Source organism: Diabrotica virgifera, chromosome 7 (assembly GCF_917563875.1).
Source record: "Diabrotica virgifera virgifera chromosome 7, PGI_DIABVI_V3a".
NCBI classification, from domain to species: Eukaryota; Metazoa; Arthropoda; class Insecta; order Coleoptera; family Chrysomelidae; genus Diabrotica; species Diabrotica virgifera.
In genome coordinates this window covers 92,801,823-92,829,427 of record NC_065449.1, presented here as the reverse complement: position 1 = coordinate 92,829,427, position 27,605 = coordinate 92,801,823, and the positions used below count along the sequence as shown (strand labels likewise).

The following is a 27,605-nucleotide window of genomic DNA, read 5'->3' as shown; positions in this document are numbered from 1 at the left end:
CGTTTTTGGGTTATTTCAAATTGAAATATTCGATTTGGAATTTGACGAAGAAGAACCTACTTTTCATTAGCTACAACTCTGCTTCTACTGTCTACAGACCTCATGTATAAACCATTTTTTTCAATTTTTTATAAGCTATATTTCTGCTAAGAATATTTTTTTCGCTAACATACTTACTTTTTGAGTTATCGGCGAAAAAAAGTCCAAAAACATGTTTTTTTTTGTTAAAAATGAACGTATTCACTCGCAAATAACTCGAAAAATATTAACTTAGTGAAAAAACTCTATAGAACAAAAGTTACTTAGAATTAGTCACTTTATCCAATTTCGGACTTATTTTGAACGTATATTTTTGCACCCCCGTGAAAATATTTTTCATCCCGTATTTCCCAATTTTTGTAAAATGGAGGGGATGTAGAATTGTAAACTTTTTCTTATATAATAATAGACAATTTCAACTACCTATTCCCAAATTTTCATCCTTCCTTTATTTTTTGGAGGTTTTCGTAAAATTTTGTGTTCCCTGATAGGGCTAATATTATATTTTTTCAACTTTTAAAACTTGAATTAACTTCAATTGTTGAATTTAATTGAAACAAATTAAAAAAGCAGCAAACGTGTACGGGAAAAATAAAGTAATTTTGGATAATCGATAATCCACCTTCTATGATTACAAAATAGAGTGGAAATACACTGTGGTCTGTGGTGTAAAGTAATATCAACCGAAGCCCTACTAATAGAAGATTTATAATCCCAATCTTAACGTCAACATGAATCAAATACAACAGCGATGTCTCACTTTCGTCTTTCGTCAGCATTATCGATCCGTATCGTACGTACAAATTCTGATCCTCGTATAAATGTCATCATAATTATGGCTGAAACGTAGATAATGAAAAAGAAGGGAACACACATTTTCGTCCTACGTTCGTTCGCCTCTATTGTGTGTGAAAAATATGAGACTGCTAAAACTTTAATAATTTTCTTGTTTTTCCATTCTACTTTTCTCTCGCATTAGTTTTTATTGATCCAGTCGTTTTGGTACCGAACGAAAATAGCTGTATTATTCATACGAATTCTATGCATTTCAAAATATGAGTTGTAAGTCATAAGGAATTTATTTTATCAAACATTAAATCAACATTGTTATGAATTGAAAAAGTGATATATGTGAACAAAATTCCAACGAAATTAGCAATCATGTTATTATACATTTTATTTTTGATATATTGCACACTAATCATTGCTGATTAAATTTTGGTATACTTAGTGCGCTCGTAAATCAGCTAGAAAATTTAAACGAAATATAAAAAAAATCAATTTGGCAACATTCTGTGAATACTAAGTCTTCTAGTATATCAGCATAACCGTAATTTAGCCCAGACAAATTATTATATGTTTTTACCAATAAAGATGAGATGGTTTAACCAAATAATGCTTCAAATATGATGTGCAAAATAATTTTGAATTCGATTCCGCTCGTGAACTTGCTCTTTTGTCCTTAAAAGTAGAAAAAACGTTTAAATTCTCTTGCGTAATATTTATCGTCGAATTATTTTAACTGTACTAATACCCAACAAATGTGTACCGTAAGTTCTAAAATGAATGATTAATAGGATTGTGTCATCTCAAACATAAATCTTGCTTGCAACAATTATGGCATAAACATTACTATCAAAAAAACCAAGTATATGGTCTTCAGTAAAATCATGACACAACCAGCACATATTAGTATAAACGGCATTCAAATTGAAAAAGTATTTTATCAAGTTACAAATACTTGGGAACTTTAATAATAGTCCATGAGATGAGACCGCTCCCGTCTGAAAAAAATTTCTGATTCGGTTTTTTTGTGGATTCCTATTCAAAAATGTCCCCTTTAAACAAATCTGAAAAGTGCCGGGCGGAATTTTTGGGCAGAAATTGTTTAAACAATTTTTTTAAACAAATACAAAATATCACGTTTTTTTGCTCTGGAACATATATTTTTAGATTTTTTGGGTCAATTTAAACAAGAAAGGTATCTTTTAATTTTTCTCAGCAATTGATAGCTTTGGAGTTATAGGCGATTTAAAATCTGAAAAATGCGAAAATACGCATTTTCGAGGCTTAAAAACTGATATTTAAATTAGTATTTTTTAGGTTGCCAGATACTTAGATTGAAGACTGAACATTCAGCTTCAAGATTCTGAACAGTGATCGCGTCTAACATTAATTTATACCGTTGTTTTTTAATTGTTAAATATGCGTGTTTATCCGATTTTTTTGCCGGTGCGGCGCGCTCTATTTCAAAAATCTCCTATTTTCCTCAAAAAAATATTTTTTCTAGATTCTTTGGGACATTCTAAATAACATAAGTTTCTTGACATTTTTCTCAAAAGTTAATAGTTTTAAAGTTATAAGCGACTTAAAATCCGAAAATGCGTTTTTTGTTCATTTTTCGGAAATAAAAAATTTTGGTAGTTCCAAAATGACACAAAATCTAGGACATCGGATAAAAAAGTTTATCTGAAGAAAGTGTATTTTTTTGTTCTTCTTAATGGCGGTACAGGCTCGTTTTTTTAATATTGTATTTAATTACAGAGTAATTTCCACATATTAATATATTTTTCAAATTGGGCTCTGTACCGCCATTCTTTATTATATTACGAATACGTGTGCCAAATATCTCGAAAAAATATTCAAAATTACAGCCGCAATCTTGGAACGCGTTTTTGCTACCTGTTGATCGCTACTGTATCACCTTAATGCTTAAAGTGATTAGTTTATGAGAAAAATAAATACAAAATCAAGAAAACTGGATGGAATAAAAATTATTTTTTTAACAATTTTATAACATTTACATAGAATGAACATTTCACTACCAAAAATTTTAACAATAATTATTCAAACTTTTAACAATAATTATTCAAAATTTCAAAAGTCATTTTGAATAATTGTTAAAATTGATTAAAAATTATTCTTTTAACAATTTTATAACATTTAGAATGAACATTTCACTACCAAAAATTTTAACAATAATTATTTAAACTTTTAACAATAATTATTCAAAATTTCAAGTCATTTTGAATAAATGTTAAAATTTTTGGTAGTAAAATGTTCATTCTAAATGTTTGAATGTAATAAAATTCTTAAAAAAATAATTTTTTTAAATTCAGTGTTCTTGCTTTTGTATTTATTTTTCTCATACGCTAATCTCTTTAAGCATCATGTGTTATACATTTTTGAAATCAGTACAAAGAGGAGAATCCAAATATGAAATAAAAAAAAGGTGGAAGTAATTTAAAAAAAAAAAATAAGGGATGCTACGGGGGTGGCGGCAAACTTAAGTATGGCATAATGTCTCCCCCTTCGAGTAATATTTGACGTGTTTTTGCGTTTTTTCTAAAAATCACTGGTTCAAAAGTTATTTAAGGTGGATAGTTTTATCTGAAGAGCAGTATAAGCTATTCCTCGATGGAGAACGGTAATATAACCTCTCGCGTCACGATTTTTGAATGACGCCCAATACGATTTTACACCCGCCAAAATTCGTACTGAACGAACAAGAAATATTCACTTCAAAAATTCAATCACAATCAACAAATCAAATCAGCTATTTCAATTTTCTGTTAAAAATATTTAATATTCACTTACTAATAGTGTAATAAATTAATAACGAAATGTCCTTTTTGGAAGCTTTATACATTAATATACATCAAATATATCTTAATCATTTATTTTTGAATAAAACATTAACGATAACAAATTTTCCTAAATGACTTGCCGAACCAAAATCGAGTTATGGAAAATTTTGTTAGCGTTCTACGCGCCAATTTGTGATACACAGTTATTCCACTAATAATTATTATGCTTTGCATGCTGTATCTATTGTTTTATATTATATAAACACAATTATCGCAGAGATAAAATGATGTAATAAAGGTAAAAACACTTTGGCAGGGACAAATTTATTAATGGATTTATTGCCGCATGTCTGTAAATATAATAAATACAGAAATTAGTTATAAAAACGAACAAAATGATAAGATATACATGAAATAGATTTGTATGTATGGTAAAGGCCGGAGTTGTACAGAGTTGGTTGTTGTGTAGCGATCACGGAATGGTCCGATAAATTGTAACAATTTGAAACGAAGAAAAAAATTAATAACAACCATAATTAGATTTAACTCTCCCTCTGGCAAGTGCTGGGCGGATTGAGTAGCTCAGTAACTACCAGTGCCGGTTAAAAGTCCGGATAAAGGAGGAGGGTTGGACGACAGACCAGTAACTTATCACCGGAAATACACAAACAAGCCTCGGAATGGACGGATATTAAGGCAATGATATTGGCAACGGAACATGGCACTTGGCAAGTTAGAACTTTGAATGGACTCGGAGCGTTGAGCCCTCAAAAGATGCAAGAATGGTTTGGCAACAATTCAGGAAAGCAGGTGGCTAGGGAAGAGTATCTGGGACACAAAAACACTCGTCATCTTGTCAAGTGGTTTAGATACAGGAAATAAGTAACTTTGGGTGACATTTATAGTCGATGATAAACTCAAAAACCTCATAACAGATTTTTAAAGCACCTAATGAACGAATTTGTAGGAGAAGAATGTAGACCCAATTCTTTAACCCATAACAAACGTTCATTGCTCCACGAAGGAACATGATGAGGAAGCCGATGGTAAATATTTACCAATTACTAGAACACACAAGTAATCCAAAAACAACACCAAGAGAATGACATCAAAATAGTCATATAGACACCAACGCAAAGTTAGGAATAAAAAAATGACGTAACTATCATGACATATATGCCAAAAAGTCATAATTTAAAAATAAAAATCGACCTGTTTCGGGATTTCTTTCCAAAATCCCCCATTCACGAAAAAATGATTTTATTCCAACCTTTACATGCTCACTGTATAATATAAAGAACTACCTTTCTCTTAGTATGTCCGCCTACAGCATCTTCAATGGGCATGCCATGTATTTAGGATGGAAGAAAACAGGCTTCCAAAAATCTGTTGAATGCAAGAATACCCACAGTTTAAAATACGTTTATGGTGACGTAACAATTTCCACGAAAATCGTTCTTTTTTCCGAATCCGATTTATTTGTTTCGTGGAAAAAAATGATAATTGATGAAAAAGGATAACCCTTTCAACCAACACTATTAAGTTACGATATAAAACCGTTTCATAATGATATTTCTAAAAGATAGTAATTTACAGGATATCAGAAAGTTATATTTAACTTTTTATATTACTAAGAAGAAAAATATAATAATTAAGAATGATAAATTGATCAAGAACATTTATAAAAATATCACCCCCTGAAACCTAGCACTACCTAAATATGAATTACGTTCTGGGTAACAATACAAACATTTTAAAAATTAGGTTTTAGGCAAATCTATGTTATCATAACACTTTTTTTCTACAACCACTATTCAAAATGCACTTTTCTGCAAGGTTTTATGTTTGCAAACTTGATATTTTCTCACAGTATAAGATATTTGACATTAGTGTGCAGAAAAGTGACGTTTCTGTTCCGGAATAGTTATTTTCCTAACAAGTGCAGAAAGTCATACTTTTCCGCACGCGACTGCAGTTTGCCGAACGACGCGAAGCGGGAGTTCGGCAAGCAGTCGAGTGCGGAAAAGAGACTTTCTGCAAGAGTTAGGAACAATATTTTTTCTACGAGTCTTTAAAAAATGACCAAATCTTAATCAATTAATTTAATTAATATGAAAATACATACACAAATTAATTCTTTGACAAGGTTGTCAAAACCAAACTTTCAATATAATTAGTTAGCATGACGACGATCTTGGTTTCCATGACGATGATTCAAAACGACTGTTATTGTGTATCGATTTGACTTTCGAATATTATATCAAAATAATTTTATTTCATCGAATTGTCGCGTTAATTTCATTAAAACAGGAACACAATAAGATACATTTGAAATAAAATAGTAAATAATATCTAAATATTAGTTTATTGCATGTATTATAATTATTTTAAGGCAATATTAAAATAACTAAACGCGTGCGGAAAAGTAAAACGCGTGCGGAAAAGTAAAAATTTCTAAACTAAAACGCGTGCGCGAAAGTAAACATTTTTGCACGCTAGTAGAAAATAGTATATTACTTTATGAGGCGGAGAATCATGACTTTCTTGACGCGCCCGATATTACGCGCCGAACGGAGTGAGGCGCGTAATAGAGGGCAAGTCAAGAAAAGTCGCTTCTTTGCCGAATAAAGTATACTATTTTTTCTTCAAACGTAGCAAAATCTAGAATGCCTCAAACGACATGGGGGCTGGAAATCAAGCACGGTTGCCGAAGGATATATAGAGGATTCAATAAGAAATAAGAACGATAATGCTCAAAAAATTTTAAACCCTCATGATTCGCCAACATCGGGAATGATTGCTGAAAGTTGTGCTCGACCATCAGTATCATCAACAATTACCAATGCGTATCAAGAGTCGGGAACATTTTTGCACGGTTTCAATTTTGAAAATGCCTCATTAACTAATTGTACTTTTAATATTACTATAAATAAAAATGATGTTTAATTGTTGTTAATGACATTTGTATTGTTGCTTTGTGACATGTTTCATATTGTTGCTATGACAACATTTTTCCCTCCGCCGTAAAGAAATGGAAAAAAAAACTGCTGCCGGCGGAGACATCAAACTTTGACAGGATCAAGTTAGATAAGTAATGTCATCATTATTTGACGTTTGAAGAAAAAGTTCTTTTCTGCACAGTTGACTACCTCATTCTGAGTAACGTCATATTCTGTTTACATTCGTGGTTAAAGTTTAGACAAATATATAACCTATAAGACAATTATTATATTTAACTATAGAATAGAAATTAAATTATGGACGTTACAACTGTTTTATTTTACAACTTTATTCTTAATAAACATTTTATTATTATCAATTAACCAATAAGAATTTAGCAATCTCAACAAGATACGTCGAATGAAGTAGGTTTGGTGGAGCTCCATGACTGCATAAATATAACGTCAAATGTGACATTATTTTGTAATAATTATTTAAAATAGTTTAAATTCAAACAAATTAAGGCAGTGCATTAATATTTTAACTGATTTATGTGTAATTTGTTTAGGTATAATGAATTTAAATTGTTTAGTATTAATTAAATACAGTTTAAAGTTTGTAATTTATTATTATAATAAATCATCGTTTGGAAATTGTCATTTTTATTTTTAGCAAAAACTGTGGTTGTAGAAAAAGTATAGTGTGTAACACGTGCAGAAAGGTACTAATTTCTCACGAGTTTGAAAAGTTGCGGTACGAGCGCAAGCGAGTGCCGCAATTCAAACGAGTGAGAAATTACCTTTCTGCACGTGTTACACACTATACTATATTTCGTTTGCTTTTTTTCCTATACTGTGTGGCAAAGCCAAAATGGAATAAATTCATTATTTCGTGGAAAAAAATTCATTATTATATTCGTATAATATATCATACTAGTGGCGTCATAGGTCCGGGCGTGATGGTGTAATCGATGATTTTTTTAAATGAGAATAGAATACTTTTGCTAGCTCATTTGAAAGGTAATTAAATTCTCTATTCAGTAATATAAACATTAAAGTAATAGGCTGTCTAAAAAAATGTATTAATGGACACAAAAATAAGAATGTGCGTAATTTATTTAATTCAAAATATATTTCACTGCTGACAGAAAACAGAAATAAAATGTTTACTTGAGCAGGTGGGTGGCAGCTTGACCATTTAATTTAAGCGAAAAGCAATGTTTATTTGTTAAATACACATTTTTTTTCACTTACACACATTTTTTTTTCATCTTCTTCTTCCTCTTTATAAGCAATTCTGCTTATTCATTGGCGGATTGATACCTCTATGGAAGGTTGTCTGTCACTCCATTTTTGCGCGGTCGACCGATACTTCTTTTACCGATTGGTGGTTTATATCCTGCTATTTTGGCCACACGCGTCTCCCCCATTCTGATTATGTGGTTGTTCCATTCTTGTTTTCTTTTTGTGTCAAGTAATTTAACTGAACAAAATTTTTTTTGGGCTCCCTGTACAAATAAATATGTTAATGTTGATATTACTGGATAGAGAATTGAATTACCTTTCAAATGAGCTAGCACACGACCCCTATTCTCATTAAAAAAATCATCTATTACGTGTTATCACGCCCAGACGGATGACGTCACTTGGCATATAAACTTACGTGCATAGAAATCGACCCACTTAAAAATTTGGCCATTTTTTATGTCTTGCATTTCCTAAACCTGTTGGCCGATTTAAGTGATTTTTTGAACATGTTATAGCCCGATTCTTTAGAAATACCACTGGAATAATATAATAACTGTAGTAATATATCGTCAGTTTGTAAGAAAAAAATCAACATCCCGTATCTCGGAAACGAAACATTTGCGGACATACATTTATAAAGCCAACTATCATTATTTTTTCATGCAGAATAATTGCCCCTTAAAGTTTGTCGCACTTATTTAGAAACACCGTGTATTGATGAAGAACATGTCTAGTTGTTAAAGTACCTAACTTTTTTATTATCCAAGATAAACGAATGAATCAAAAAACAGAATGTTAAGAAAACCTGAGTCTATAGTTGGGTTTTAATTTCAGTATTTTATAAATGCTAAAATATTCCACAGGGTGATGCGAACTTTGAGGAGAAAAAAACACAGTTTGATTGGTACACCCGGCAAACAATGAAAATTTACCTGTTTAGCAACAATATTATTACAGTGGTATTGCTAAAGAATCGGGCTAAAACATGTTCAAAAAATCACTTAAATCGGCCAACAGGTTTAGGAAATACAAGACATAAAAAATGACCAAATTTTTAAGTGGGCCGATTTCTATGCACGTAAGTTTATACGCCAAAAAATAATCATAATTTAAAAATAAAAATCGACCTATTTCGGGATTTAGTTCTAAAAACGCCCATTCACGAAATAATTAATTTATTCCATTTGGCTTTGCCACACTGTATAATTATTTGCTGGTAATTTGTTGTCTGCACATTGTAAATTAATCGTTAATTAAACCTATCAAAATGATTACATGTCCATACATAACCATGCATAACTGCTCTCACAAAAAAAAAAAGAAATTAGCATGTAGCTATTAATCGCCAGTTTACAACCAGTCAAATCTTTTAGATATATTATCATCAAAATTTGTAAATTAATTGCACAATGTGAGCATATATCGTGAGTATGATAAAACATGGAATAAACAGCAAACATAATAATTTATCAAAAATGAATAACCATTTTCAATTTCGTTGCAAAACGAAAATACAGCCGAACCATATTCCAGTCCAATCAGAGAGTGCCGCAAGCACCTCTACCGGTTTCGAAACTCATTAGTCTCTCATCAGGAGGCACATATGCTGCTCTCCCCGATCCAACCAAAACAAACCCCAGCGTGCAGTCCCGAATTGCAACGAACGAAATGGCATAGATGCCCTAGCGGCAACTGCTAGCAAAAGACTAAGTTTTCGCTCTAATGGCATATAACATATCCCACCAGAATGAAAACATTGTTTTGGTTGGATCGGGGAGAGCAGCATATGTGCCTCCTGATGAGAGACTAATGAGTTTCGAAACCGGTAGAGGTGCTTGCGGCACTCTCTGATTGGACTGGAATATGGTTCGGCTGTATTTTCGTTTTGCAACGAAATTGAAAATGGTTATTCATTTTTGATTTACATTTACTCTGTGTGGAGTATGAAGGGAACCAGTCTCGTTGGAACTTTACCGCGCTGAGCAGATGTGACGTGAATTGTAAATTGTAGAATTCCCTCATCTTCCTTAGTCTCAGCATCCGTATGGCTTGCAAATTGTAGAAGCCTCGGAGGTGTAACCAGAGAAGGTTCCCATTGTTTTCATTCTGGTGGGATATGTTATATGCCATTAGAGCGAAAACTTAGTCTTTTATAATAATTTATATTTATTGCTTTCGCCAATTTTACAACATTACATATGACCACCACATAGAAAAGGAGGTCTTAGCAAGGATAGCTGCGGGGAATAGAGTATTATACTCCCTATCATCATTATTAAGATCTAAGATGCTAAAAAGAAAATCTAAATTAAGACTGTACTGTACATGTCAAAATTATTCGCCCAGTCTTTACATATGGAATCGAAACATGGACTTTACATCAGTGAGAAATAAATAAGCTGCTAATATTTGAAATTAAGTTTCTATGTATGGTACTGAAAACATCGTCAGGCAGTATGGCCCTGTAAGTTGTATCCATATGGAAAACTTTTTTATTATTAATTTTACGAAAAAAAGTTATTCTTTATAAAAAGCTCTGCATGGTCCAAAACCGAAGATTCAACCATCAGATATCAAATTTTATGAATATATACGAGGTATGTCAAAAACTGAATATTTGAATATTTGATAAAAAATATTTGAATTTCACTCAAGAGTGAAGTAGCTTTATTTTTCACAATATTGAAAATTTTCAGTTAGTTCAATTCTGATAACTCTTTTATTATTAATTTTACGAAAAAAAGTGATTCTTAATATAAAAAGTTCTGGAGGGTCTAAAACCTAAAATACAACCTTATTATACAAAATCTTAAATCAAATTTTATCAATTATACGAGGTAAAGATGTCAAAAAAGATTAATTTAGATCAAAAGTAAAGTACCTTTATAGTTCAGAATATTTCAATTAGAAGGATGTAATTACATACAGTCCAAGTAATGAAGCTTAAAATAGGACACAACCTCGAAATTTTTACAAAATGGATCGATTTGCTTGAAAATTTGAGAATAAGTAGTGGATAGTCCAAGGTCCAAAATCTATATCATGCCGAAAGGCGCTTTTACCATGGGGGTGGTTACCACCCCATCTCGAGGGTGGAAATTTTTTATTATATTTTAATCGCAAAATTTAGTTAAAACGTTCATTCTAAGCAAAAAACGTTCTATACATTTTTTTGATAAAATTGATAGTTTTCGATTTATTCGCTTTCGAATGTGTTAGTTTTTTATCGAAAAAAATCAATGTTTTTAATAAGTCTTCTGCTAATAACTCCAAAAGCTTTCGTTTTATCTAAACAACTTTACTTAACAAAAATGTACCTTTTAAAAAAATAAACAAAACCCTTTTTTTAAATTTTCTTTAAGACCAATAGTAACCGAACTATACTTTATTATATGTTGGCTCTTCTTCGTCAAATGCTAAATATGGTAGTTTCAAAGTCAAAAGACGGGAAACAATGCATTTTTAGAGGACAACTTATTTAAACTAATTTAAAGTACTTAAAAATATCTATCTCCAGAAATAAAAAAGTCTCTGGCTCAAAAATTAAGTGACTTATAATGAAAAAAATGTCAGCCCCTATTTTTTTCAGCGAAAAAGTGATCGCAAGCAACCCCCCAATCACCACTCTAATTAAAATTAGTCATTGACCTTATTTGGTCTTTTTTATTTATGTATTATTAATAGGTTCTAGAAGATTGACCAGCTTAGAATGATTAGTTTAAAAAAAAAATGGAGTTAAAAGCGAATAACGAATTTTTGTAGTTTGGAAAAAATTGCCTTTTCTTCAGAATACCAAGATTAGCATCAGAGATACGAAAAAATGTTTAAATATGAAATTGTAGCTGATTTAATTCCCAAGAACCTGTTTTTCAAAGATTTTTTCTACGGCAAAAATTGAGTGAACTATTGACAATTAAAACTTGTAATAACATGAAAAAACCACCTTTATCAACCCTTTCAAAGTCACCTCTTTTGGCGACTGACGATTTTAAAAAAATTTAATATTAATAGGGTTATAGATCTTGGAAAAACCTACAAAATTATTTTTTAAACAACTTTCTAGGATAAAAAATAAAAAAGTTACGGTAAAAAAATCAATATATTTATTTGAAAAAAAAAAGGAGAAATCCAATTGGAAGCATAATAATGTAAGTTACCGGTGTTTTTGGTCATTGGCCTTATTCATTCTTATTTACTTATGCATTATTAATAGATTCTAGAAGTTTGACGGGCTTAGAATGATTAGTTTTTAAGAAACTGGAATTAAAATCGAATAACGAATTTTTGTAGTTTGGTAAAAAATGCTATTTTCTTCAGAATAGAAAGATTAGCATCAGAGATACGAAAAAATGTTTCTATATAAAATTGTAGGTTATTTAATTCCTAAGAACCTGGTTTGAAAAAAGTTTTTCTACGGCAAAAATTGAGTCAATCGTAAATGAGTATATATCGAAAAACGTTGATTTTTTCTATACAAAACTAACACTTTCGATAGCAAATAAATCGAAGACTATTAATTTTATCAAAAAAATGTATAGAACATTTTTTGCTTAGAATGAACGTTTTAACTAAATAAAAAATTTCCATCCCTGAGATGGGGTGGCAACCACCCCCATGGTAAAAGCGCCTTTCGGCATCATATAGATTTTGATCCTTGGACTATCCACTACTTATTCCTAAATGTTCACGCAAATCGATCCATTCTGTAAAAATTGCGAGGTGAAAAGCTTCGGTTCCTGGCCTAATACTGAAACATAGTTTTTAATTCTAAATAACTTTTCATCATAACAATTTTCAATATTGTGAAAAATAAACTTATTTTACTCTTGAGCGAAATTCATATTTTTTGACATACCTCGTATAAAATTGATAAAATTTGACATAAGATGGTTGTATTTTAGGTTTTAGACCATGCAGAACTTTTTACTAAGAATCACTTTTTTTTGTAAAATTAATAATAAAAGAGTTATCTGAATTGAAATAACTGAAAATAATGTTAGTTATCCATAATTTTTCAAAAAAAAAATCAATTAGAAGTATGTAATTGCATACTAGAATATAGTTTTAAATTCCAAACAACTTTTCATAATAGCAATTTTCAATATTGTGAAAAATAAAGCTACTTTACTCTTAAGTGAAATTCAAGCTTTTTGACATACCTCGTAAAATATTCAAAAAATTTGATATTTGATGGTTAAATCTTAGGTTTTGGATCAAGCAGAGCTTTTTATGAAGAATAACTTTTTTTCGTAAAATTCATAATAAAAAAGTTTTCCATATGGATACAACTTACAGGGACATACTGTATATAAAAGCTAACCGGATAAGATAGGCAGATCATGTGGTAAGGTCAGAGGAAGATAGAGTGTTAAAGACAGTACTTTTTGAGAGACCAGACGGTCAAAGATCAGTAGGCCGTCCCAGAAAAAGATGGAAAGATGATGTTGAAGCCGATTTATCTATACAGGGTGTCCAGAAACTCTACCGACAAACGAAGACAGGAGATTCTTCAGATAATTTTAAGATAATTTAACCCAATTCACTTAGTCCGAAAATGCTTCCTAAGGGAGCTAGAACTCTTTGAAGATGGCGTCTTGTAATTAGTTTTTCTTAAATACCTCCAGAACGCTTCTATTTAGAAAAGCAAAAATTGGTACGCGTACTTATCTTCAAGATATAAATCTAATCCATCCATTGCAAATTTCTAGTACCGATCATAGGCGTCCGTTTTGGGTAGGGCAACGGTTATTTTATCCCATAACTTTTTTATCTGCAACTTTTATGCATTTCTGACATTGGATTATTAAATTGTGAAGTATTCTAGTACTAAAACGTACTCTTGTTTTAAATCGGTAGGACACACCGTTTTCCAGAAAAAACGATTAGAAAATTTTTCGCTTTTTGAATTAAAAAAAATTTTTCAAAAAAAAACTGTTTAGAAAGACGAAAGCTGGTACATTTATTTATATTCCAGAGGTAAATCGATTTCATTGCGAATTTCTAGTACTAGTCATAGGCGCCCGTTTTGGGTAGGTCAACAGTTATTTTATAGCATAACTTTTTTGTCTTGAATTTTTGAGCATTTTTGCCACTAGATTATTAAATTATAAGGTATTCGAGTACTAAAAGTTACTCTTACTTTATGTTGGTAAAATACTTCGTTTTTTGTTGAAAAGTTCTTTCAATTTTTTTTTCAAATTCCAAAAACGAAAAACTTTCAAATCGATTTTTTTAGAAAACTGTGTGTCTTACCGACTTGAAGCAAGAGTACCTTTTAGTACTAGAATACCTCACAATTTAATAATCCGGTGTCAAAAATGCATAAAAAATAAGGACAAAAAAGTTATGCGATAAAATACCCGTTGCTCTACCCAAAACGGACGCCTATGACCGGTAGTAGAAATTTGCAATGGATGGAATCGATTCATCTCTGAAAAGTAAATACGCACACCAATTTTCGTTTTTCTAAATAGAAACGTTCTGGAGGTATCTAAGAAAAACTAATTTCATGACGCCATGTTCAAAGAGCTCTAGCTCCCTTAAGTAGCATTTTCGGACTAGGTGAATTGGGTTAAATTGTCTTAAAATTATCTGAGGCATCTCCTGTCTTCGTTTGTCGGTAGAGTTTCTGGACACCCTGTATATAGGATTGGGATACAATAATGGGAAATGGAAGCGCAAGATCGTAGAAGATGAAGGGCTACAGTGGATGCGGCGAAGACTCGCCCCGAGTTTTAAAGCCAGTCAAGAAGAAGAACTTTAATCTTGAATTATCCATGTCTGTCTGTCTGACCAAGTAGGACTTACAACGTTCAATGGCTGATTTGTTTTTTATCGCTAAGTTAAACACCATCCATATCCTTCCGTGGTACGGCAGGGATGCATACTTTCTCCGCTGATCTTTAGCTTATATTTAGAAGACATACTTCATAAAGCATTAAAGGAAAAATCAAGTGGAATTAAAGTCGACGGATTATATGTATATAACATCAGATATGCCGATGATACGTTCGTAATCGGAGGGTCGGTTGAAGAATTGCAAGTTCTGATGAATAAGATTGTAGATAGTAGTGAAGAGGCCGGACTTACTTTAAATATCAAAAATACTAAATCCATGACCATTGTAAAGACTCAACAAGAGACGTTATGGATATGGGACGAACTCGTCCAAAAGGTGGACTGATGTATCTACATACTTGGGAACAATGATAACCGAAAACAACGAAAAAAGTACTTTGCAGCAATCATCCGAGTTTGCAACTCAAAGTACCAATACTGAGGTGTTATATATTTTCTGTGTTATTATATGGAATGGAAGCTTGGGCACTTAAAAAGGATATAAGTAACAGCTGTGTGTTTATAGAAGAATTTTAAAACTGGGTCAAGAATTTTAAAAATGTTACAAACAACGACGTTTTAAAAACAATGAACAAGGTAAAGGAGATATTAAATACAAGTAAAATAAGAACTTAAGAACATATCAGTATCTGGGTCATGTTATGAGAGATAAGAGATATGCGTTGTTACAGATCACTATCCAGGGAAGGATACTGGGCAGAATAAGCATATGCCCTTATCTTCTTAAAAGAGACGGCATTTAAAGGCGAAGAAGAAACGCCACACAATTTTAAGTTGTCATTTTCACACATGCAATGTAATAAATTATTACTATTGTCATCTGCAGGAGTGCATTATGAAAGGTTGTAATGATAAAAAATAATTAATTATACTAAAAAATTTGTATTGTTAAAGTTTAAAAAAAAGAAACTGCTACTTGACAATTTTTCCTAATAATGAAAATGTATGCCATCATAATAATTATTATAAAAGCCATTAAAAGTATACCGTTATAAATATTATTAATATCTCTATATTCTGAGTTGTATTCTGTTCTCTTAAGATTTCGTATTTATCAACCTGTTTAAAGAGGAATTTTTTGTTTTAGAATATAAGCTGAAAAAATTCTAAGTATATAGCGTCGGTGATGTGACAATACCTCCTATCTGCTTTTTCGTGAGTTTTTTAGGAGAGACGAAAAAGTTTTTTTTGGGGCCACCTCCTGTTTTTATATGATGTTTTTTGACTTGTTTTGTAATAAATCTGCTATGTATTTACTATATAATAAGTCAAAACTTGCATACGAAAACAGGAGGTGACCCATAAAAAAGGTTTTTCGTCTCTTCTAAAAAATTCACGAAAAAGCAGATAGGAGGTATTGTCACATCACCGACGATAGTTTGTTGTAGTGTATGGACGTAGACATCTCAAACATGATATGCAATGCAGCAATGGTTATCATTATTATATTTAAAACTTTGGTGGATGCATTTGGGACACATTAATTTTACATATTTAAAATTTTGGTGGATGAATTTAGTGGAAAGTATGTTAGGAATATGGTGGTTACGAAAAACAGATATAATGGTACTAAAATGTTTAGAGGTGAATAGTTTAATCATTATTTTCTACAAATTATGTTAGAGCACCCTTAGAGTATTTTACAGAATTATTTAAACTGGAACTCATGAATCAAATTTTGTTCGAAACAAATCATTGGTCCGAAGTAAGGAAAATCAATGTTGACAAAAGTCCTTCAAAGTTAGAATATATTATGATAGTTGTAGTCATCACAGAATGCTATGAACACAAATAATATTTAACCCGAGACAGAAGAAAGAATTATATACGCCAGGCAAAAAACAATAAATATAGACGAACTAAAACAGATAACAATCAAGAATACGAACAGAAATTGACAAAATGTACTGAACTAATAAACAAAACCGAGACTCAAACCGAGAAATAAGGTCGACCAAGCCCGAGCTGTTTCATGAATAAAACTTATTGAATATGTAATTTAGTATGTTAAAAATTATAAAAAAACAAGGGGTGCGCGATCTAATTTTGTTCTGACTAATTAATTAATAAATAAAAAATGACTTTTTTTTATAAATTCCTTATATCGTATCTTAGACTATTATAATATCAGTATCAAAAGAAATCGGTCCACCAAAAAACCGAGAAAGTTATTATAAAACTTATTGAATATGTAATTTAGTATTTTAAAAATTATAAAAAACAAGGGGTGCCCGATCTAATTTTGTTCTGACTAATTAATTAATAATTAAAAAATGATTTTTTTATAAATTCCTCATATCGTATCTTAGACTATTATAATCTCAGTATCAAAAGAAATCGGTCCAATAAAAAACCGAGAAAGTTCAAAAAGTCACAAAGAAAACACAAGATTTTATAAAAAGGAGACTTGCGCAATGTGCAAGTACCTAGTCAAATAGAAATAACAGAAATCATTAAAATAATAAAGAAAAACTCTAGTGAAGTATATTTACTAAAATCTATTCGGAAGATTTTCATAAAAAATAATTGAATTACTATATTGCACTATAATAGTATATAGTGTCTTGTTAGTTTGTTTAAATTGACCACCCACATCAATAAGCTAACAAATCAGAATTGCAGATTACGTAACCATAATAAAATATCTCGAAATGAAACTGAAAAACATCCATTAAATCGGAGGTCAAAGTTCTTAAAGCGAGAATCCAAGCAGATATATAAAAGAGGATAATAAATGGCTCCAGACTAAGGAGGAAAAACTCTGTGGAGATTGGGAACATAATTTAGGCTGGTAGACTCGTATATAATTGGTTTTTACTTCTAGTGCTTGTATTATAGTAAATACATACACAGAAAATATGTAGTAGTACCTAACGGAATTAAATGTTTCATTTCAGCACTTAAAAATTCGTCTTCCGCTCTTCTACTTATTGTCCTTTTCATGATCATTTTTCAGTGCGTAACAAATGATAGGAAAAAGGGTAAGTCCGTGATAATACACATTTATGACATTTATTCTAACATGACATTTTAGTTAAATCTGACAGTTGTCACATTTTATTTTCAATTTGGAATAAAAACAAATCAAATGTGTTTCTTGCATTTGTATAGTCTTATAAATTATACAGATTATATTTGTAATATTATTATCTAATTAAAAAAAAATATGTTTTTATTATGGCGCCATCTATCGACAACTAGAATAACTAGAATAAATGTTATAAAAATGTCACCGACGAAATGTAATCACCGACGTGCCTTTTTTTCTGTCACATACAATTTAATGCGTTAGAAAGAAATCGAAAAACTGTGACGCACTGAAAGATGATCACGAGAAATACTGTACTTATAAATTTTTCATATAAATAATTATTTTCGTATATTATGTACTAGTCCAGTCGTCAAAAATGAATGCCATTTTTTTTGTTTTTTTTTGAAAATGGCTTTGGCAGAGCCAATGATGCCATAAACCTTTAAAAATCATACGAGCTTCCCACTAAACAACGCACTCGTTAGGGGGGGGGAGAGGAAAACATCGATTTACCATGAATTTATTAGCTAATTAAGCCATCAAATTAAAAAAAAACAAGAATCTATACCCCACACAAAAAATGTTTAAAACAAGAAATGTAGCTGATGTGATATTGAAAAAAATTTATTGGCAATTTTTGTGTAGAATGAACCATTCTCTCAGAAACGACGCTTAAAAAGACGGACGATTTTGAATGACAGTTACGAGCGCAAAATCAATTTTTTAAATAAAATTTATATCAACTACATGGGGTTAAAGGTGAAGTATGCAGCTTTTACATGCGATTTCTGCATTTTATCGAAAATGAAGTATATATATACACACCGATATATTAGCCGTCAACGCCCTTTCGGTAGGGATCTATGGAGTATGGAGGTGTAACACTGAGCTGCAAGCCCTTATCCCTTGCCGTACTGCTCCCCCGTTTGTCAATTAGACACCAGCATAATCCAGTCTAAACCTCAGATTCTTATTAGAATTTTAAACTGCTGCGTTAGCCTGTTTGCTTTTCCGTTCACCGGGTTTGAATTCACGTACCTCACAGTGAAAGTCGGCCGCATGACTATCTGACCGACCCCGAAAATGAAGTCCGTTTCTATAAAGAATAAATAAACTTTGCGCGATTTTACGATTCATATGAGATCAACAAAATTTATCACTTTCATTGATCGGTCGCTATGGAATTTGCATTGATAGAGCCTATAATCTTCAGAACCTATACGCTGTGAGGTCGTACGTAGAAGGGATATTTACAAATTCTCGAGCGCCAGTAGTGACAAGTCTGTAAACGATTACTGGAAATTTGACATAAATGTCAAAGTGATTAATTTAAAATTAAAATTAAAAACATTAATCATAAAAAGTATTAGTTTGTCAAAGCTGTGTTATATATTTTTACCTTAAATATACAATACGTTTTAAATACTGAATTTAAGTTTTTTTAATGTTCCGTAATATCTAATTATAAATTAATATATTAATCTTAACGCCATCTATACGATAATTGTGAAAGTATCCGAAGTAAGAAATTCATATTTTATCAATAGAACGTCAAAATGATTAGCAAAATCTTAAAAAAATCGATTATAATTTAATTACTTTTTTGCGTTGTAAATATTAAGCGATAACAATTAAATAATAAATTTAAAAATTACCAGTGAAAGTTGATTAGTAATCCGCCAGGAGCGACACCAGCGAAGCTCACAGCGTATAACATGAAATTTCGATTTTGAGTACTGGCAACAAATATAAGGCGATAAAAAACGTTGAATTTAAACTTTTACATAAAAAATGATCTTACGTTCGGAGAACATAAAGGCTGTATGACACTATACATTTTCTTGTATCATTTCTAATATCGTTTCTGATATGTCAAAAAAATGCATAGTGTCATACACAGATACAAGAAACGATATCAGAAACGATACAAGAATTTGAGTCAGACACAAATTCTTGTACAAGAACTGCGCCAATTTCTGCGCAAAGAGCAAAAACGTAAAACCAGCTGGTAAAACATCTAAAATGTCATAATTACTTACTCATAATGGCGGCTGAAATGAAAATGGGATCATGTATTGATGAATTTATTTGTGTTTTTGTAGGTATTATTTATAAATCGTATATTGATACTTAATATACCGTTTGGTATGGACTACTGTTCTACTAATAACCATATATTTAGCTCCTAGTAAAGTTCAAACTATAAATTTAGGTTTCATGGTGCATAATTTTTTACAAAATACAATAGCTCCTAATTTGGATCAAACTGAAGATAATTCTAATGCAAATATTTTAGCACAAATATATCAAAACAAAATAAAAACACAAATAATCAACCTCAAACAGTCAACGTAAAATTCTGGTAAAAAAACATTCAAATGTTAATTAAAAGTTTATAAATTTTATAAAATCCTTAAAATCAGCTGTAGATGTAGATGCAGTACTACCATAACGTGACACGGGGTGACAAACAAAATATCGACCAATCACGTGCCGAATTTCATACAATTTTCGATACAAGAACTTGCATAGTGTCATACAGGGCACAAATGTACGTACAAGAAATGATACAAGAAAATGTATACAAGAAACGATATCAGAAACGATATTAGAAATGATACAAGAAAATGCATAGTGTCATACAGCCTTAACAAAATCTAACATAAATTGGAACTGGTTAAATTCAGGATTAAGGGGTATTACATAAAAAATATTTACAGTATATAAAGTGAGAATCAGCCCCTATTACACAACTCTTATAAAACAAGTTTCAAAGTGATTCTATTAGTTTCTGATATAATTCAAGTGTTTGCCTCATATTGTATATTTATTCTCTACATAATGTTTTACTTGCTTCCATAACTGTAATTCAGAGATTTTTTACATATTTATATTTTAAAACCTATTCACAGAAACGGGAATGAAAAATGAGCACGACGGCAAGACCGCATACAAAATATATTGCGCGACGCCAAGAACGTTCCATTTCATGTTAAAAATACATGAATTCTTAACAATTTCAAAGCCACAAGCCGTTTTGATAAAGTTTTAATGTAGAATACTGCACCAGACGTAGAAAGATTTAAAACCAATGACAAATTCATTTTCAAAAAAGAAATACAGTTTAATATAATAATCTTCTTCTTCTTCTTTTACTTCTTGGAGATCTTTCAATCTTTTAGATGGTCTTCCGGGGGGTCTTGAACCGGGCGGGTTGTTTCCTAGGACAATTTTTGAGAGTCTATTCTCATCCATTCGTCTTACACGGTTGTACCGCATCCTCTTGCGCTGCCTTCCCCATCTTACAATATCTTGAATTTCGCGATCTATACATCGGAATTCGATGTATAGATCCGCGTTCATTTTTCGATAGCGCGGATTAGAAAAAAAGGACTAACTTCGTTTAGAATAATCGTAGGACAACTTTTTTAAACTTGCCAGCTTTCCGATTATAAAAAATAGTTTTCTCCGGGGAATGGCAAAAAAATATATTCAAATCGTTTATAAACAAAAAATTGCTTTTTTTGTGCAATGTTGGAAATTAACTTTTTTTAAATTCTTTCAATAGAACAACTCTCTTAATTTTTTTTTGACTTGTTATTGCATAAAAAAGCTGTTTTGGATATAAAAAAATTAAATAACATCTAATTGACGAATCACTCTGAAATTGTAACCACATTTTTAACACCATAAGACCCAACTCTACACGCAATATCAATGTTGTAGCTTCATTTTTACAATGTCAGTCGACACCTAACGGTAGAATAGAGAACAATATGTATCTATGTTATACAATAGTTAATACCATTTATTAAAAATTAGGATTTATTACGTTTTTTAGTTTTCTAAGCAACAAATTAGTAAATAAACATTCAAAAATGGCCATTTTAAAGCTCTAAATATTTTATCAAAAATAATTACTTCCAAATTCGTTAAAAATGTTTGACTTTTTACTGGTAGACAACAGTTCTTGAAATTGGCATTAAATTGTTAATAATTTAAAAATTCCACATAACCCACTGCAGAAAACATAGGGATCGGGGTCCATAAAACTCAAAAACCTTCTCGGGTACCTGGCCGGGTCAAAGTCCTCAACAGGGTAATTTTTTACTGGATTTCTCTGGCCTATCTTGCGATTTCTTTGATTTAAATTGAATTCCTGAGTCCAGAATCCCAACTTAATTGCATAAATTCAAGCTTAACTTGCTTTCCAATTCATATATTCACATTTTAGATTATCTGTTGGCGTAAGTATAAAAATCGATTTAAAAACGTTTATTTTAGTCTCGTGTGTATCTTTCTTTTTATTTAGAAACTTTTGGTTCATTATGTAGCCTTGCTTCAATGTTTTATCGATTTTTTGTTATATAATACAATAGCATATGTCAAAACATGTCAGCTGTACAGAATCATTATAGCATAAAATCTTTTATAGTCCAGAAAGCCACTGCGCATCCGGTAGGAAAAATATTCTAATTCGGAGTTTTTGCACAATCTTACTCAAAAAGGACTCCTTTTAACAAATTTGCATGTTGCCAGGACCAAAAGGTGGTCAAAAATTTTTGAAACGTTTTTTTTTGTTTTTTTCCTAAAATTATTTTTTTTGCATAAAAAAAGTTTTTTTAGGTTTTTTGAATCATTCCAAACAGAAAAGGTCTTTGGTAACTTTTCTCTAAAAATGATAGTTTTTGACAAATAAGCGATTAAAAATTGAAAAATTGCGAAATCGGCGATTTTTAACCCTCAAAAACTATGTGAAAAACTGAAAATTTGAATGTTACCAAGGTAGGTAGATATTCTTTAAACATCGATTAATGAAATCCCGAAGAATTTTTTACAATATAATATTCAAAACTCCTTTGTTTATTAATTGCCAGTCAAGCGTGCGCGACGCTATTTTCCACCGACAGTATGGTGCAAATGAAAGGAATAAATTCGTAATTTCGGAAAACGGCGACTTTAAGGAAAAATCCCGAAACAGGTCGATTTTTATTTTTAAGTTATGATATTGTGGCATATATGGTATACTAGTGACGTCATCCATCTGGACGTGATGACGTAATCGATGATTTTTTTAAATAAGAATAGGGGTCGTGTGCTAGCTCACTTGAAAGGTTCTTCAATTATCTATTCAATAATATAAACATTTATATAATTATTTATACAGGGTGTCCAAAAAAATTTTATTACATTAAATTATTTGACAAAAAAAGAAGTAGAAGGACACCCTGTATAAATAATTATGTAAATCTTTACTTTACTGAATAGAGAATTGAAGAACCTTTCAAATGAGCTACCACACGACCCCTATTCTCATTTAAAAAAATCATAGATTACGTCATCACGCCCCGACGGATGACTTCACTAGTATACCATATATGCCACAATATCATAACTTAAAAATAAAAATCGACCTGTTTCGGGATTTTTCCTTAAAGTCGCCGGTTTACGAAATAACGAATGTATTCCTTTCATTTGCACCATACTGTCGGTGGAAAATAGTGTCGCGTACGCTTGATTAGCAATTAAAAAACAAAGGAGTTTTGAATATTGTATTGCAAAAAACTCTTCGGGATTTCATCAATCAATGTTTAAAGAATATCTACCTACCTTGTAACATTCAAATTTTCAGTTTTCACATAGTTTTTGAGGGTTAAAAATGGCCGATTTCGCAATTTTTCAATTTTTAATCGGTTATTTGTCAAAAACTATCATTTTTAGAGAAAAGTCACTAAAGACCTTTTCTGTTTAGAATGATCCAAAAAACCTAAAAAAACTTTTTTCCATGCAAAAGAAATAATTTTAGGAAAAAAACAAAAAAAAACGTTTAAAAAATATTTGACCACCTTTTGGTCCTGGCAACATGCAAATTTGTTAAAAGGAGTCCTTTTTGAGTAAGATTGTGAAAAAAATCCGAATTAGAATATTTTTCCTAGCGGATGCGCAGTGGCTTTCTGGACTATTACGAAAAAACCAGTAAGTAAAAAGTCAAGATCAAAAATGAAATAAGAAATTTCTTGAAACAACATTTTTTATTGCCAAAAAGGAATTACACTGATAATAGTTCATGACATTACGAGTATATTTATATAAATTATTTTTAGTGCAGTAACTGAAGCTTTTCATCTCCGATCTCGTTGAACCTTCATCGATTTTCATGAAAATTTATGAGTAGTTAGAGGATACCTCAAGGAACAAAGGTGACATGATGCCAACTTGCGCTTTTACCCTGGGGGTGGATGCCATCCCTTCCCGCGGGTGAAAATTATTTTATTAAAAATAACACAACTAATCGACCACCACTCTCTCTCTCTCTCTCTCTCTCTCTCTCTCTCTCTCTCTCTCTCTCTCTGTCTCTGTCTCTGTCTCTGTCTCTCTCTCTCTCTGTCTCTCTCTCTCTCTCTCTCTCTCTCTCTTCTCTCACTCTCTCTATCTATCTTTTCCTGCTTATGTTACGCGTAGAATGGATGACTCACTCTTTTTTTTAAATGTTTTGAATTGAATTTGAACCACACTTTTGTGTGATTTTGAATTGAATTTGAACCACACTTTTGTGTGATTTTGAATTGAATTTGAACCACACTTTTGTGTGATTTTGAATTGAATTTGAACCACACTTTTTTGAAAACGTTTATTTTGTCTCGTGTGTAACTATCTTTTTCTTTATAAATTTTTGGTTCATTGTGTAGCCTTGCTTCACTGTTTTATCAATTCTTTTGTTATATAAGATAATAGCATATGTCAAAACATGTCAGTTCCACAGGACTCATTATAGCATAAATATTTTTTATGGAAAACCCAATCAATAAACAATCAAAAATCAAAAATGGAATGATCAAAAATGGAATAGGAAATTTATTTAACAAACAATTTTTACTTTTTTACTTTACTTTTACATTTTTATAAAGACGGAATTACACCGATAATAGTTCAGACATTATATTTCTAAAAATTATTTCAAGATTAAGTCATATCACCAATATTGTCCTTATATGCCTTATATTACCAACCATACCAATAATATTGTGCAAATAGATACCTCTTAGCGTGACTTACTCAACTGTTGAAAAAAAAAACGAAAGTTAAACAACTTAAGCAAATAATTACGAAAGTTCGTTTTTTAAAATGTTTTTTAATAAAATTTTCATTAAAATGTGTATTTTTTAAGAAATCCTTCCGTGATTATATTCTATGTGTCTATGAAAATGCTTAAATACTATTATTATTTATCTATATGTAATATAAGTTGATGACTATCCAAATTTCTAATAAATATTTACAATAAATAATCAACTTCAAAATATAAACATTTTAAAGTTTTTGGAAACTATACTTTGATAGTTTCAGTTTCAGATATTTTTTATAATATTGAATTCGACCACCACTAACAACTTGATCTTCTATAAAAACGAAGATCAATAAAGCAGATGTAAGATCAAGCAAGAGATTCAATTAACTATAAATCAAAGGAACAGACTGACCTTAACAAAAATCATTTCTATTTAGTTGAAATTTACGTCATTTTAATTTTCTTGTAAATCTTGTATTCACATCACTTTATGATGATAATGTTGAAAATAAAGACTGCATTATATAAAAAAAACTATTTTTAGTTTAAATCGATGCGCAGTTTTGTAAAATAAATCAATTTTATACTAAAAAATAAACAGATACAGTGGAAATTCTTTCTGAAATTCATGTTTGAATAAATCTAAAATTTATAAAATTAATAGATATTATGTATTTTTTAAAACAATTTTATTTGATTTTATACCCAATGTTGACTCTTGTTAAAAAAATGTTTCGAAAAACGCAATAAAAAGTTCTACTACATTACGCCCTTGTATTTTGTATAACCGCATTAGTCATCAACTACATTAAAAGTACCAATAAATTTATTACAAACGGAAATTCTACCTTTTCAGAAAGAAACAAATATAGAGGGTACAACCAGTATTCACTTATCACCGATTTTAAGTGTTGACAACTTTAAAAACCAAGATTTCGTACATTTTAAAAAGAAATGCACCGAACTGAAATCGTACTGTTTTTAGGATCTTTTCCAATGTTAGAAATTATTTTTCTAATTTTTTAAATTCTTTGGATAGAATAACTCCCTCTCTCATTTACAGTGTTTATCAACATTTATTAGAGATTAATATTTCTTAGGTTTTTTACAGATTTGTAAGCAAAAAAATAGTAAACAAACATTAAAAAATCGCCATTTTCAAGCTTTAAACGTATTTTATCAACTAATTACCTCCGAAATTCGTAAAAAATGTTTTCTGTTTGCTGGTAGATGAATTTCTTAAAACAGTGCATTCTGGCCTTAAATTGTTAATAATTTAAAAGGTCTACCGGACCCACTGTAGGAAACATAGAAGTTTTGGTTAACAAGGTCCATAAAACTAAAAAACTTGTCAGATACCTGGGCGGGTCAAAGTCTCCAACAGGGTATTTTTCCGATTCCTTTTATTCCGAATTCCTGAGTCTAGAATCCCAACTTAATTGCATAAAATCCAAGCTTTAACATTGCCTTTAATTCATAATTCACATTCACGTTTTAGATTTATCTTTTGGCGTAGGTCTAAATATCGATTTGAAAACGTTTATTTTGTCTCGTGTGTAACTTTCTTTTTCTTTGTAAATTTTTGGTTCATTGTGTAGCCTTGATTCAATGTTTTATCGATTCTTTTGTTATAAAAGATAATAGCATATGTCAAAACATGTCAGCTCCACAGGACTCATTATAGCATAAATATTTTTTATGGAAAAACCAATAAATAAACAATCAAAAATCAAAAATGGAATGATCAAAAATGGAATAGGAAATTTATTTAACAAACATTTTTTACTTTTTTTACTTTACTTTTACATTTTTATAAAGACGGAATTACACCGATAATAGTTCAGACATTATATTTCTAAAAATTATTTCAAGATTAATCCATATCACCAACATTGTCCTTATACGCCTTATATTATCAACCATACCAATAATATTGTGCAAATAGATACCTCTTAGTGTGACTTACTCAATTGTTGAGAAAAAAACGAAAGTTAAACAACTTAAGCAAATACATACGAAAGTTGGTTTTTTAAAATGTTTTTTAATAAAATTTTCATTAAAATGTGTATTTTTTAAGAAATCCTTCCATGATTATATTCTATGTGTCTATGAAAATGCTTAAATACTATTATTATTTATCTATATGTAATAAAGTTGATGACTATCCAAATTTCTAATAAATATTTACAAATAAATAACCAATTTCAAAATATAAACATTTTCAAGTTTTTGGAAACTATACTTTGATAGTTTCAGTTTCAGATATTTTTATAATATTGAACTCGACCACCACTAACAACTTCATCTTCTATAAAAATCAAGATCAATAAATCAGATGTAAGATAAAGCAAGAGACTCAATTAACTATAAATCAAAGGAACAGACTGACCTAGCATAAGAAAAATCATTTCTATTTAGTTGAAATTTACGTCATTTTAATTTTCTTGTAAATCTAGTATTCACGTCACTTTATGATGATAATGTTGAAAATAAAGACTGTATTATTTTTAGTTTAAATTGATGCGCAGTTTTGTAAAATAAATCAATTTTATACTAAAAAATAAACAGATACAGTGGAAATTCTTTCTGAAATTCATGTTTGAATAAATCTAAAATTTATAAAATTAATAGATATTATGTATTTTTTTAAAACAATTTTACTTGATTTTATACCCAATGTTGACTCTTGTTAAAAAAATCTTTCGAAAAAACGCAATAAATAATTCTATTACATTACGCCCTTGTATTACCGCATTAATCATCAACTCGCATTTGAAGGTTGCAGAATGAGCGAAGCGAATTCTGCAATTCACATGAGTGCCTTAAAAATGTAC

The 27,605-nt window shown here is 30.5% G+C and overlaps 1 protein-coding gene across 8 annotated transcripts in view; it reads right to left on the bottom strand.

The window, feature by feature from the left end:
* LOC114335103 (kinesin-like protein unc-104) overlaps nucleotides 1-27,605 on the bottom strand; it is a 380,719-nt gene that overhangs the window by 275,033 nt on the left and 78,081 nt on the right. Inside the window, exon 1 of one of the 8 annotated variants that reach the window (XM_050655715.1) lies at nucleotides 25,620-25,740. The exons of the other annotated variants lie outside the window; for them this stretch is intronic. The gene's annotated coding sequence lies outside the window, so the exon portion shown is untranslated. Of the gene's footprint in view, nucleotides 1-25,619; nucleotides 25,741-27,605 lie in introns of those variants that run through there. 8 annotated transcript variants of the gene reach the window in all.